Raw genomic sequence first — 14,113 nt, 5'->3', positions numbered from 1 at the left:
TATTTATTGTGCATGCTCTCAAGATAAGAATATGGCGTCACCGTTTGACCGAATAACTTATTACAAATGGTAATTTGTGTATTTTGTCTTAAATATCGGATATCAGAAGCACATCTTTTCCCGATAAGATCACAACATCAATTATGATTTCAATTGACAAATAATTCGTGTTTTCAATGTCGAAGACTTTGGATGATATTGAGTTAAAGACTTAGCTACTTTAATCTTGTAACCTACCAAATGTAGCATTATGTTATCACTAACGAAAAAATACAACTCAAAAATAATGTCAGTTATATTTAACTTTATTCCATGTCACGTGACTGTGCACAGTGGAAGCATTCTTAGCTGTGCTGAAAATGTTGCTACATTAAACCATAAAAATCACTGGAAAAGGCATAATCGTAATGTTTAAAGAGCAATTCTTCGTCCGGCAATGGTACAGTTTCCGATGGTCTTGGTAGATACATCCTATTAATACACCTGTTGGAAGTTGGCAAAAATGAAGGGATGTTTGGCTGAGTAAATTCGATGGTTGGCGAAATCGTAAAACCCAAGACGGGTTCCTCTTCAGCTGCTGTTACAAACCTTAAGACTTTAAACAAAGTAACTTCACCTCTACGTGCACCATGCAATAAGCTTCTTTGATTTAGTGATCTAAAGAATGTATGAAAATTTGACTCAGGTCGGGTGATAACTTTGTGAACGACGGACGGACCCGACAGACCAACAGAGTGGACGGGGGCGACAGAAATTTACGGCATGTCCATGTGGGCTCATAAAAACGCTGTGGTGCAGGGCTACACTAAATATATATATATATATATATATATATATATATATATATATATATATATATATATATATATATACAGGGGCACACAAACATATTTTCCCAGGGTGGCACCATCAAAAGATCGGCCCACTCAGCATTAGAAAATCAATTATTACCCCCAGTTAGGTCGAAAAGTAGTTAGTAAATATAGCATTATATAATTTTTAAATGACTCAGTTGAATATTGATTTGCAGGCCTCATTTTGGTTTGATTGAATGTGTAAGAGGGTCTGACAAACCGGCCCAATTTCCCGAACAAAAAAAACTGGCCCACTCGGCAAAATAATTGGCCCATAAGCTCAGGTGGTGGGGGTGGGTGCACCCCTGACTATTCATACTTTTAACTCCACACACTGTTAACAGTGTGTAAGTATGTATTTCAAATTTGACACATTGATTTAAACGCAATTGGGATTATAAATTCGACGGATTCATGGAACCAGGGGCGGATCCAGGAATCTTTGCAGGAGGGGGTTTGCCAGGTTCCTGAGAAAATGTATCCTCCCCACCCCCCCGGCTTGAAATTTTTTGAGAAATACATGGTCTCTATCGTCATTTTGGAATATATACATACACATTGATCTTTTTAAACAGAGAAATCCAACATCCTGTTTGACGTCAATTTTTATTATGAATTAATAAGATGACATTGTGATTCAATTTTATTGATGCAAAGCATTAATTGTGATATGTCTGTATCATTATCTCACGCTTTGAGAATATAAAGGATAAAGCACAATTATTACACTTTTCTCATAAAAAAGGTTGTTTTACAACCCCACCCCCACCCCCCTTTCTGGATCCGCGCCTGGGAACTTACTTGCTACTTCTCTTAAATATTTAACAAATCTTGTGTAGACAGCTGTTTCAAACCTTCTTTTGTTTGAGCCTTCCTCCGATAATAACGGCTTTAGTAAGTTAATCACCATTCTCATTGTCAAGGCGGTTGCTTTGCCATATTGAAAAAAGAACTGAAGACATTTCAAACTACCTGCAAGTTGAAAAAAACCCAGGAAGGATGCGTTGTAGTCCACGTGGTTACTACTAACCCACTCTTGAACAATTCATGCATATATCCAATCTTCTAGATTTTTCAGTCAAGGTCAATAATAATTAGGTTGGCCAAGAATGTTCATCTACATTAACTTTCTCTTGTCAGACGTATGGTCTGGCAAAGGACAACGTATAGTCGTTCGGATGGTACGGAAAACCGAGGTCACACGTACACATTGCCATACACGCAAAAGAATCTTTGATAATAGGCATTTGAAATAAGAATAGGCCATAGCGACGCTGTCCGGGCAAAATTTCCCTCATGTCCTTGGCACACTGCACTGCGTATGCCCGTCTTCATTAGCCCAGGGGGGTCATGGTGGTTAAGTGAGTAAGACGCTGGCTCGCTAGCCTGGGGGTCGAGTGTTTGATCCCTGCATTGGCCGAGAAAGTTCAACCAGATTTTCCAGCGTGGTTCCCCCTTGACAGTGATGCAGGATGGAGGGTCTGACAAAGACAGCTGTCTAGTCGTTCGGATGGGACGAAAAACCGAGGTCCCGTATACAAATTGTCGATCCCTTGACAGTTGGAATTTGATATAAGCGTAGGCCGTAGTGCCGCTGTCCGGACAAAATTTACCTCATAGCACACTGTATGGCGTATGCACGTCTTCATTAGCCTAGTTCGGAGCTGGACAGTAGAACGCTAAACTCCATCTCATTTCATTTCATTAGCCCAGTCAGAGCAGAACAGTAGGACGTTAACCCCCATCTTTTTTGATTTTATTTCCTCTCATGGCCATGATAATAATATTTTAAATATAGGATCCATGATTTACCTTAAAAATTCCAAGTGCATCCAAGCCTCTTCTCAAATCCATAATAAAGGCTCTTGGCTCAGTTGCATCAAACAGCTCTGTTACTAATTCAGGTGGTAAGAATTTTGGCAAAGGACCATTTTGGAGTAAACTTAAGGCTTTGATATGAAAAAGAAAACCAAATGTAAATAATCAATTACAAAGTACAAAGCTTAGTTACTAGATAGTAAATGGAAATTGTAACAGAAGAACATTGTGCCACCACATCGAATAATTGTACCCGCATTATAATTCAAAAGGCAGGGCCTTGCTCATAGTCAAAATCATTTCAGAAAAGTAGGAAGTTGGACTTTTTAATCTACACTGATAGGAGATGAAAAGTGTTTCTAACTATTTTAGGGTATTTGGAGGTTTCTTAACAAAATCGTTTATAACCCTACCCATTACTTTTGTAACTATAATTTATAATACCATACGTTTGTGTGTATATACCCTACCCATTAATTTTGTGCGTATACCCTATCCATTACTTTTGTGCGTATACCCTATTTATTACTTTTATGCGTATACATCCTACCCATTAATTTTGTGCATAAACCCTACCCATTACTTTTGTGCGTATACACCCTACCCATTACTTTTGTGCGTATACACCCTACCGATTAATTTTGTGCGTATATACCCTACCCATTAATTTTGTGCATATATACCCTACCCATTAATTTTGTCCGTATATTCCCTACCCATTACTTTTGGACATATACCTTACCTATTACTTTTGGGCGTATATACCTCACCTAGTAGGTTTGGATGTATTTAACCCACCTATTACTTTTCCTGCTGTTTCGTATTCATGAGACCATTCCTTTGTAGGATTGAACAGTTTTTGTTCAATCGCCCGAAGAATCAGCCTGAAGAATTCTTTCCGCGGACCGCCAACATCAACAGCTACCTAAATTAATTTGCATATTGCTACATTATGCTGTATTAAGTTATTCAAAAGAATAGCATATATTGATAATGTTGATGATCATGATAATAACTAGACCTTTGAGCAGCACTGAAAGTGAAACGGCTTTCAGAGAGGATACAACACCAATTTGGAATCCCGAGTCTAGGTCAAAGTATTCCAAAGGATGAATGAAATGGGGTTTAATGTATTCTCAAATCTGCAAAAATAATGCTTATCCCAACCCCGACCACTTGATTGTCGAACGAACCACCAAATAATTTCTTACCTCCCCATAAAACTGAACCTCGAGAGTTTTTCTCAGATCTTCTCTCGAAATTTGCTCTATTACGTCGAAACCAGTTTTCGACATGTCATCCCGATTAATGAATATCATGTTGGTATCGCCATCAATTGTTTCTTCTGGGCTTTCCAAATCCAATTTTGTATGAAACGCAGAATTTCAACTGGATCATGGATATTATTTGTTCTGCAAAAATTAATTGATGAATCAATTATCGAATCCAATGTTTCCGTTGTGTCAATTTCTGTCACTGAATCATTTAATTCGATGTCAATTTCTGGTCTTAATTCTTCCTCCATTGGCGTAGATACAGACGATATGGCTTCATCTTCTGTCATACCACTATTGAATTCTGGCAAATCGGAATCATCATCAAGTCTACCTATGCATTCATCGACGTGTTTACGAAGCTGCGACATTGGATAATTTATTCCACACTTTAAACACTTCTCAAGTATAATTTCTTCATCATCTGTTTCCACAAGTGGCTGTGTATTCAGGTCTTTTTGAACAGGTCGTAAGAAAATTTTGGCATGACCTATTAATACCTTTAACGCTTCTACATTCAATTTTCCATCAATTTTCTTTAATGTTCTGCAGTTAGTCTCGCACCTGATAAATTCGAATCCACCTCCATCAACCAATTTAGGAAACCCTTGTGTGCCGATTAACCTTATTCCTTAGATCTTCTTCGCTATCTGTCGAATCAAGCTCGATTCGTTTGGGACCAAGGCCAGCTTTCAGTAAAGTTGCTTTTTCTGCGGCATTTGGCACTCTTTTATTATCTTTGAATGAAAGACAATAAAAGGTAGCAGTCCAGGGCTTTGCTCTTTTACAACTAATCCTTCTACCAGCAGTGGCTAGTGACGATCTCCTTTTAAAATTTCTGCTTGGTCGAAACAATGAAAGAGTATCTAGAGTACTATTATTGGGTTCTTCTTGTCTACCTGTGAAGACAGAATGTAAGTGTGCAAACAGTTTAGCTGAAGGAGTAAAACACTCTATAAGCACCCTGTTAAAATGTGCAAGAAGTTAAGTGTGGGGAAATGATAAAACACCAGAAGTGTGGATAACATGTTGCTGAGGTGTCACAGAAATCAATGACCAAAAACAAAAGTTTGTAATAAGTGATGTTATTGAAGTGCGTGTGAAATATACATTTCATGGAAGCCTAATTTGCATATTTGATATGGTTTCTTGCCGAATGCATGACAACTCATCCCAAAGACCAAACGAAGACCATTCGGGTCAACTTGGACCAAGTTTAGAAGCTTGCCCGTAACTAGGGTGGGGGGAACCCCCTGCAAAAAGTTTCGCCTCCCCCAACCCCTGGTGAAAAAATTGTCCGTCAATTTTACAGCACTCCTAAGAACATTTCCCGCCCATCGTTGCTCTGAGCTAGTTACAGCCCTGTTAGAAGACCACTAATCCCACATAAGTTGTGTTTGTTTTAATACATGGTCCGAGATAGAAGACCATCCGGACCTAAATAAAATAAAATGCTACCTCTTCATCACTCTCATATCACTTTTACCTTCTTTATTTCATGGGGGTTTGGGTGGGTTAATGGTTAGCACGTGCGCGCTGTATCATAAAGTCTGTCATTGAGTCAACTGAGGTGGTTTCGATTCCCTGGATGTAGGGTCGCATGTCCAACCTCGTGGGTTTCTGCGGGTCCTCCGGTTTCATCACACTGCTAAAGACCCCTGCACGCAAGCGAATTATGGAAATAAAATTGAACCATATGTTAGTCCCGAAATGACCTATTTTGTGTCGAGTGGACGTTACCCCCCCCCCCCCCCATTCTCTCTCTCTCCCTTTATTTCATTGAAAATTTGAAGTGCGTATGGAAGTGTCATATTGATGGCGTCATAACTTAATTTGTGTAAATGTTTTTTACTGCTGGTTAGAGAAAATAAAATGGGATTTAACGTCTTGCTTTTCGGCACCACAGGATCAAAATTTATGAAGACGACCACACACCAAGATGCTATGAGTCATGAGGGAATTTTGCACACTTCCAGGGTATGATGCGTGTCTCTTCTTTAGATCTTACAGAATGTTACAAAATATGTATGTTATGGAGGTGTCGTATTGATGGCGTCATAATTTAATTTGCGTAAATGTTTTTTACTGCTGGTTAGAGAAAGTAATATGGGATTTAACGTCTTGCTTTTTGGCACCACAGGATCAAAATTTATGAAGACGATCACACACCAAGACGCTATGAGTCATGAGGGAATTTTGCACACTTCCAGAGTATGATGCGTGTCTCTTCTTTAGATCTTACAGAATGTTACAAAATATGTATGTTATATTTAAATCCTTTATTTTGAAACACGTCAGTGTCATTGGCGTTAGGGTAGGGATTAGGTTTAAAGCTAGCCCTGTTTACATCTCGTGACCTTGAAGAAATCTGGAGGTCACCGTAATATTTAGATCTAACCAGCTACAAACCTTGAGACACTGGCGTTAGTATAGGCGTCGGCTGGGATGCAATTCTGGCCCCTTCCCTTATTCTGATTCTGTCGCCTATGGTTTCTACATAACAAAAATCGTTGTACTGCAGTCAAGTGTTTACGTAACATCAAGGCAGTATTCATTGAAGCATATTTCTTGTTGATACTGTTTGACCTTCATGAAAATGGGCGACAGCTTGTCTATAGAGATTTTGCCGCCAGTGAGAAGTCTCACAAGATTATCGTCGTTCAACATTACATTGCGGGGTTAACTTCGATCTCTTCCTGTGACGTCTACAGGTGGAAGTTAATTCATTTGTGATTTAAAGAAGATACATTACCTGGGATGTGTGTGACTTGTCTACGATATCACCTCAGGTGGAACTGGACGTAAAACTCCAGGAACGAACGAATGGGATGTGATTTACGGATTTCCAAATGTATAATTAACTCGGACGTGATTTACCGATTTTTGATGTGCTCGTCAATGGGGGAATTACTATTTTGAATGGATAATGGATAATAATGCTATGACCACGGTAAGGCAAGCATCTATGGATGTGGTTTTTTATACGCCCACATTTTCATGTGGACGTATTATGCCGTCGCCCCTGTCCGTCCGTCCGTCCACAATTGTTTGTGGAGTCTCTACAGGTCACAATTCTTATCCGATTTTGACGAAACTTGAAATATAGGTTTATCCACAAAAGATCTCGTCTGCTTTCGATATTGGCATGTATCGGATCGAAACTTCATGGATTATGGCCCCTGATTGTACGAAAAATCACGTTTTTAGCTTGTGGACCCTATAGAGGTCACAATTTTTATCCGATTTTTTTGAAACTTGAAATGTAAGTTTATAACCCAAAGATCTCAGTTCCTTTCGATATTTGCGCATATCGGACCGTAACTTCCTGAATTATGGCCCCTGTTTGTACGGAAAATCGCGTTTTTAGCTTGTGGACCCTATAGAGTTCGAATTTCGTGAAATTCAGCCCAAAACTGACAGACAAAATGGCCGCCCTTCGTTCTCAAATAACGTAAAAAATATGGTATATCAAGGTTGTGGACCCAATAGAGGTCACAATTGTTATCCGATTTTGTTGAAACTTGAAATGTAAGTTTATAACCTAAAGATCTCGGTTCCTTTCGATATTTGCGCATATCGGACCGTAACTTTCTGAATTATGGCCCCTGATTGTACGAAAAATCGTGTTTTTAGCTTGTGGACCTTAAAGAGGTCATAATTTTTATCCGATTTAAAAAAAACGTATTATTATATCACCGTTACACCCTAAGGACGACTGAGTTCGAATTTCATGAAAATCGACCCAAAATTGGCAGACAAAATGGCCGCCGTTCGTTCTCAAATAGCGTAAGAATATGCTATATCAAGGTTGTGGACCCTATAGAGGTCACAATTTTTATCCGATTTTGGTGAAACTTGAAATATAAGTTTATAACCCAAAGATCTCGGATCCTTTCGATATTCACGCATATCGGACCGTAACTTCCTGAATTATGGCCCCTGATTGTACGAAAAATCATGTTTTTAGCTTGTGGACCCATTAGAGGTCATAATTTTTTATCCGATTTAAAAAAACCTATTATTATATTACCGTTCCACCCTAAGGACAGTTGAGTTTGAATTTTGTGAAAATCGCCCCAAAATTGACAGACAAAATGGCCGCCGTTCGTTCTCAATTAGCGTAAAAATATGGTATATCAAGGTTGTGGACCCTATAGAGGTCACAATTTTTATCCAATTTTGTTGAAACTTGAAATGTAAGTTTATAACACAAAGATCTCAGTTCCTTTCGATATTTGCGCATATCGAATTGTAATTTCCTGAATTATGGCCCTTGATTGTACGAAAAATCGCTTTCTTTTTACCTTGTTCTCTATCCATCTCTCGAAAATGTGGGCATATCCTGCCTTACAGCCACTGGATGTAATTTCCAAACGTTTTTTATCGATATCAAACGACGTTTTGAAATTAAACAATATGCATAGTTTTTAGCGCTAAAAACCCCTTATTAAACGATACAAGTTTTACAGTGTCTCCTTCTAATTGAGCTAGAATGTTCAAACTTAGTGTAGGTGTTTATTAGGTCAATGCCTTGATTGAGTTCAAAGATGAGCATTTGATAATTGCGTATATCAGAACGTAACTTTCTGGATTATGGCTCCTGATTATTCGAAAAATCGCATTTTTAGCTTGCGGAGTCTCAAGAGGTCACAATTATTTGTCCCCGCCTTTCGAAGAAAGCAGGGGACTATTAAAATGGGTTCGTCCGCCTGTCTGTCCGTCACTCTTTTTGGGACACAATAACTCTCTTTCTAATTGAGCTAGAATGTTCAAACTTGGTGTAGGTGTTTATTAGGTCAATGCCTCGATGGAGATCGAAGATGAGCATTTTCTGCTTAGGGTAAGCAGAGATAAGCAATTTGATTGGTTGATGCTTTGGGGCACGATAACTTTAGTTCTAATTAAGTGAGAGTGAAGAAACTCTGAGTATAGTTTCATTACCTCAATACCTTGACTAAGTTCGATGATGAGAATTTTCTGCTTGGGCTAAGGAGTGATAAGCAATTTGATTAGTCAAGACTTTGGAAGATAACAACTCTGCTTTTAATTGAGGTAGAATGTTTACACTTGATGTAGATGTTCATTAGGTGAATGTCTTAACTGAGTTCAATGATTAACATTTTGAGCTGAAGCAAAGCAGAGCTAATCAATTTCATTGGTCTATGCTTTGGGACAAGATAATCTTGATTCTGTTTGATAGAGAGTGATGAAACTTAGTGTATAGTTTGATTGCTCGATACTTTTGAAAAAAATAAATGTGCTATTAATTAATATATGTCATCTATTTATTTTGGGATTTCGGCGAGCGACATCAGTCTCACTCTTGGCTTGTTTAAATTAGTAAAACAAAAAGGCCTGTCAAATTTTAACAATTTTCGTAGACTACTTCCAGAGTTGAGGCCCTTGTTTCAGTTTGTAGAACCTTGTGAATCCTCAAACGACAAAAATTATAATCTGATCTGTATGGAACTGTCTTGTAAAGGCCCCCAATTACCTATAAAGGAATAAATATGCGACAACCGTTGTCAATTGCTCGGACGATTTAGCTGCTGTGGGCGTATGTTTCGTTGCCTGGCAACCTATCTTTACATGTACAATAACATATATTTTTTCGAGGTGGTCGATTTCCCAACTTTTTGAAAATTGATCCACTTGACCCTACATCAATTAGGAGATAAACACCTCCTGTTTAGAATTTATCAGACTGTTGGCGGTATCAAATGGACAATAACAGTCTGATAAATTCTAAACAGGAGGTGTTTATCGATATTGTAGCATTTTGTAAGGTCAAGACTTGCAATATAATTACTCTGCTTCTAATTGAGTGTAGAAATAAGCAATTTAATTGCTTTGGGACACGATAACTTTGATTCTAGTTGAGAGTGATGAAACTTGCAGTATAGCTTCACTACATAATATCGTTGATTAAGTTCAATCAAAAAGATGAATGTGGAATTAATAAATATATGTTATCTGTCAGGATTGAGATGGGGACAAAGTCTCAATATCGCCTTGTTAAATTTCAGGTGGTGTCTGAACATTTTGAACAAGTGGTGGCCAATGAAAACTTTGAAAAAACTATTTCTAACTTCGACACCAACTTTTCTAAACTTTTACTAGAATTGTTAAATAAAATTATGGACTTCTCTAGTAGAAATTATGGACACAAACTATTTAACATTTTGTACAGGTAGGTTCAGAGTATCGAAATTATGAAATCTCTCACCTCCTTTTTAGGGCTATACTATATACCGGAAAACACCGGTATTTAGCGTGTTTTCCGGTATTTAATGTTTTTCCGGTATTCAGTATAACATGGTGTTTACCAGTTGTTTTCCTGTATATAATATTGACGCCTTTTTATACGCCCATTTTGTACAGTGTTTAAGTTCATGAAATAAAGAATCCTATTGATTTTTATACGCCCACATGGAAATGTGGTTGTATATTGCCGTCGCCCCTGTCCGTCCGTCCGTCCATCGCCCACAATTTCTTGTGAACACTCTACAGGCTACATTTATCATCTGATTGTTTTGAAATTGATATATGTTGTTTGCATTAGTGAGATGAAGAAGTCTATTCAATTTCAATAACTTCCGTTAATTTCTTCTGGAGTTATGGCCCTGATTCACTTTGTTGCACCTTGTGAACGCTCTAACAACAAAAGTTATCAACCGATCTGTATGAAATTTATATGCAATATTAAAATTAGTGAAACGAAGAAGTCTATTGAATTTCAGCAATTTCCGTTAATTACATCTAGAGTTATGGCCCTTGTTTCACTTTGTTGAATCTTGTGAACGTTCTAATGACAACTGTTATCATCCGATCTGTTTGAAATTGATATGCATCATTTAAATCAGTGAAATGAAGAAACCTATTGAATTTCAGCAATTTCCGTTAATTATGCCGTGAGTTATGGCCCTTGTTTCACTTTGTTGTATCTTGTGAATGCTCTAACGACAAAAGTTATTATCCGATCTGTGTGAAATTTATATGCATCATTTAAATTAGTAAAACAAAGAAGCCTATTGAATTTCAGTAATTTCTGTTAATTACATCTAGAATTATGGCCCTTGTTTCACATTGTTGAATCTTGTGAACGCTTGAACGACAAAAGTTATCACCCAATCTGAAATTTATATGCATCATTTAAATTAGTAAAATAAAGAAGCCTATTGAATTTAAGCAATTTCCGTTGATTACATCTAGAGTTATGCCCCTTGTTTCACTTTGTTGAATCTTGTGAACGCTCTAATGACAACAGTTATCATCCGATCTGTTTGAAATTGATATGCATCATTTGAATTAGTGAAACAAAGAAGCCTATTGAATTTCAGCAATTTCCGTTAATTCCGCCGTGAGTTATGGCCCTTGTTTCACTTTGTTGTACCTAGTGAATGCTCTAACGACAAAAGTTATTATCCGATCTGTATGAAATTTATATGCATCATTTAAATTAGTAAAACAAAGAAGCCTATTGAATTTCAGAAATTTCCGTTGATTACAGCCCTTGTTTCATTTTTTGAATCTTGTGAACACTCTAATGACAACAGTTATCATCCGATCTGTTTGAAATTGATATGCATCATTTGAATTAGTGAAACAAAGAAGCCTATTGAATTTCAGCAATTTCCGTTAATTCCGCCGTGAGTTATGGCCCTTGTTTCACTTTGTTGTACCTAGTGAATGCTCTAACGACAAAAGTTATTATCCGATCTGTATGAAATTTATATGCATCATTTAAATTAGTAAAACAAAGAAGCCTATTGAATTTCAGAAATTTCCGTTGATTACAGCCCTTGTTTCATTTTTTGAATCTTGTGAACGCTCTAATGACAACAGTTATCATCCGATCTGTTTGAAATTGATATCTGGCATTTAGATTAGTGCAACGAAGAAGCCTATAAAATTTCAGCAATTTCCGTTAATTACTTTTAGAGTTATGGCCCTTGTTTTACTTTTTTGAACCTTGTGAACGTTCGAACAACAAAAGTTGAACCTTGTGAACGTTCGAACGACAAAAGTTATCATCCGATCTGTATGAAATTTATATGCATTATTTGAATTAGTAAAATGAAAAAGCCTGTTGAATTTCAACAATTTCTGTAGATTACTTCCAGAGTTACGGCCCTTGTTTTAGTTTTTAGAACCTTGTGAACCCTCAAATGACGAAAACTATAATGTCATCTGTATGATATTGTCTATTAAATTCCCCTAATCACCTACAAAAGAATAATTATGTGACAACCCTTGTCGACTGCTCGGACGATTTAGCTGCTGTGGGCGTATGTTTTGTTGCATGGCAACCTATCTTTATCAATGCTGTCGTCCCTGTCCGTCCACAATTTGTTTGTGGAAACTCTACAGGTCACAATGTTTAACGGATTTCAACAAAACTTTAAATATAGGTTTATCTCCCTAAAAACTTCATGGGTTATGGCCCCTGATTGTACGAAAAATCACGTTTTTAGCTTGTGGACCCTATAGAGGTAACAATTTTTATACGCCCACATTTTCATGTGGACGTATTATGCCGTCGCCCCTGTCCGTCCGTAGTTGTTTGTGGACTCTTTACAGGTCACAATTCCAATCCGATTTTGACGAAACTTGAAATATACGTTTATCCCCAAAAAATCTCGGCTGCTTTCGATATTGGCATGTATCGGATCGAAACTTCATGGATTATGGCCCCTGATTGTACGAAAAATCACGTTTTTAGCTTGTGGACCCTATAGAGGTCACAATTTTTATACGCCCACATTTTCATGTGGACGTATATTGTCGTCGCCCCTGTCCGTCCGTCCGTCTGTCCGTCCACAATTGTTTGTGAACAGTCTACAGGTCACAATTTTTATACGCCCACATTTTCATGTGGACGTATTATGCCGTCGCCCCTGTCCGTCCGTCCGTCCACAATTGTTTGTGGACTCTCTACAGGTCACAATTCTTATCCGATTTAGACGAAACTTGAAATATAGGTTTATCCCCAAAAGATCTCGGCTGCTTTCGATATTGGCATGTATCTGATCAAAGCTTCATGGATTATGGCCCCTGTTTGTACGAAAAATCACGTTTTTAGCTTGTGGACACTATAGAGGTCACAATTTTTATCCGATTTTGTTGAAACTTGAAATATAAGTTTATAACCCAAAGATCTTGGTTCCTTTCGATATTCGCGCATATCGGACCTTAACTTCCTGAATTATGGCCCCTGATTGTACGAAAAATCGCGTTTTTAGCTTGTGGACCCTATAGAGGTCATAATTTTTATCCGATTTAAAAAAACGTATTAGTATATCACCATTACACCCTAAGGATGGCTGAGTTCGAATTTTGTGAAAATCGGCCCAAAATTTACAGACCAAATGGCTGCCGTTCGTTCTCAAGTAGCGTAAAAGTATGGTATATCAAGGTTGTGGACACTATAGAGGTCACAATTTTTATCCGATTTTGTTGAAACTTGAAATGTAAGTTTATAACCCAAAGATCTTGGTTCCTTTTGATATTCGCGCACATCAGACCGTTACTTCCTGAATTATGGCCCCAGTTTGTACGAAAAATCGCGTTTTTAGCTTTTGGACCCTATAGAGGGTCATAATTTTTATCCGATTTAAAAAATCGTATTCTCATATCACCGTTACACCTTAAGGACGACTGAGTTCGAATTTCGTGAAAATCAACCCAAAAGTGACAGACAAAATGGCTGCCTTTTGTTCTCAAATAGTGTAAGAATATGGTATATCACAGCTGTGGACCCTATAGACGTTACAATTTTTATCCGATTTTGTTGAAACTTGAAATGTAAGTTTATAACCCAAAGGTCTCGGATCCTTTCGATATTCGCGCATATCGGACCGTAACTTCTTTAATTATGGCCCCTGATTGTATGAAAAATCACTTTCTTTTTTGCTGTTCTCTATCCATCTCTCGAAAATGTGGGCGTATTCTGCCCGACAGCCGCTGGTAATCCTATCTTGATGAAATAAGAAATATAAGTTTATAACCCAAAGATCTCAGTTCCTTTTGATATTCGCGCATATTGGGCCGTAACTTCCTGAATTATGGCCCCCGATTGTACGAAAATCGCGTTTTTTGGCTTGTGGATCCTATAGAGGTCATAATTTTTATCCGATTTAAAAAAAAGTTTTAGTATATCACTGTTAC

General features: G+C 37.7%; 1 pseudogene; it reads right to left on the bottom strand.

Moving 5' to 3' along the window:
• Nucleotides 1–365: 365 nt before the first annotated feature.
• On the bottom strand, nt 366–4,197 carry LOC126809470 (uncharacterized; annotated as a pseudogene).
• Nucleotides 4,198–14,113: the final 9,916 nt, after the last annotated feature.

Source organism: Patella vulgata, chromosome 2, assembly GCF_932274485.2.
Source record: "Patella vulgata chromosome 2, xgPatVulg1.2, whole genome shotgun sequence".
Taxonomy (NCBI): domain Eukaryota; kingdom Metazoa; phylum Mollusca; class Gastropoda; family Patellidae; genus Patella; species Patella vulgata.
This window is presented reverse-complemented; position numbering and strand designations above follow the sequence as displayed.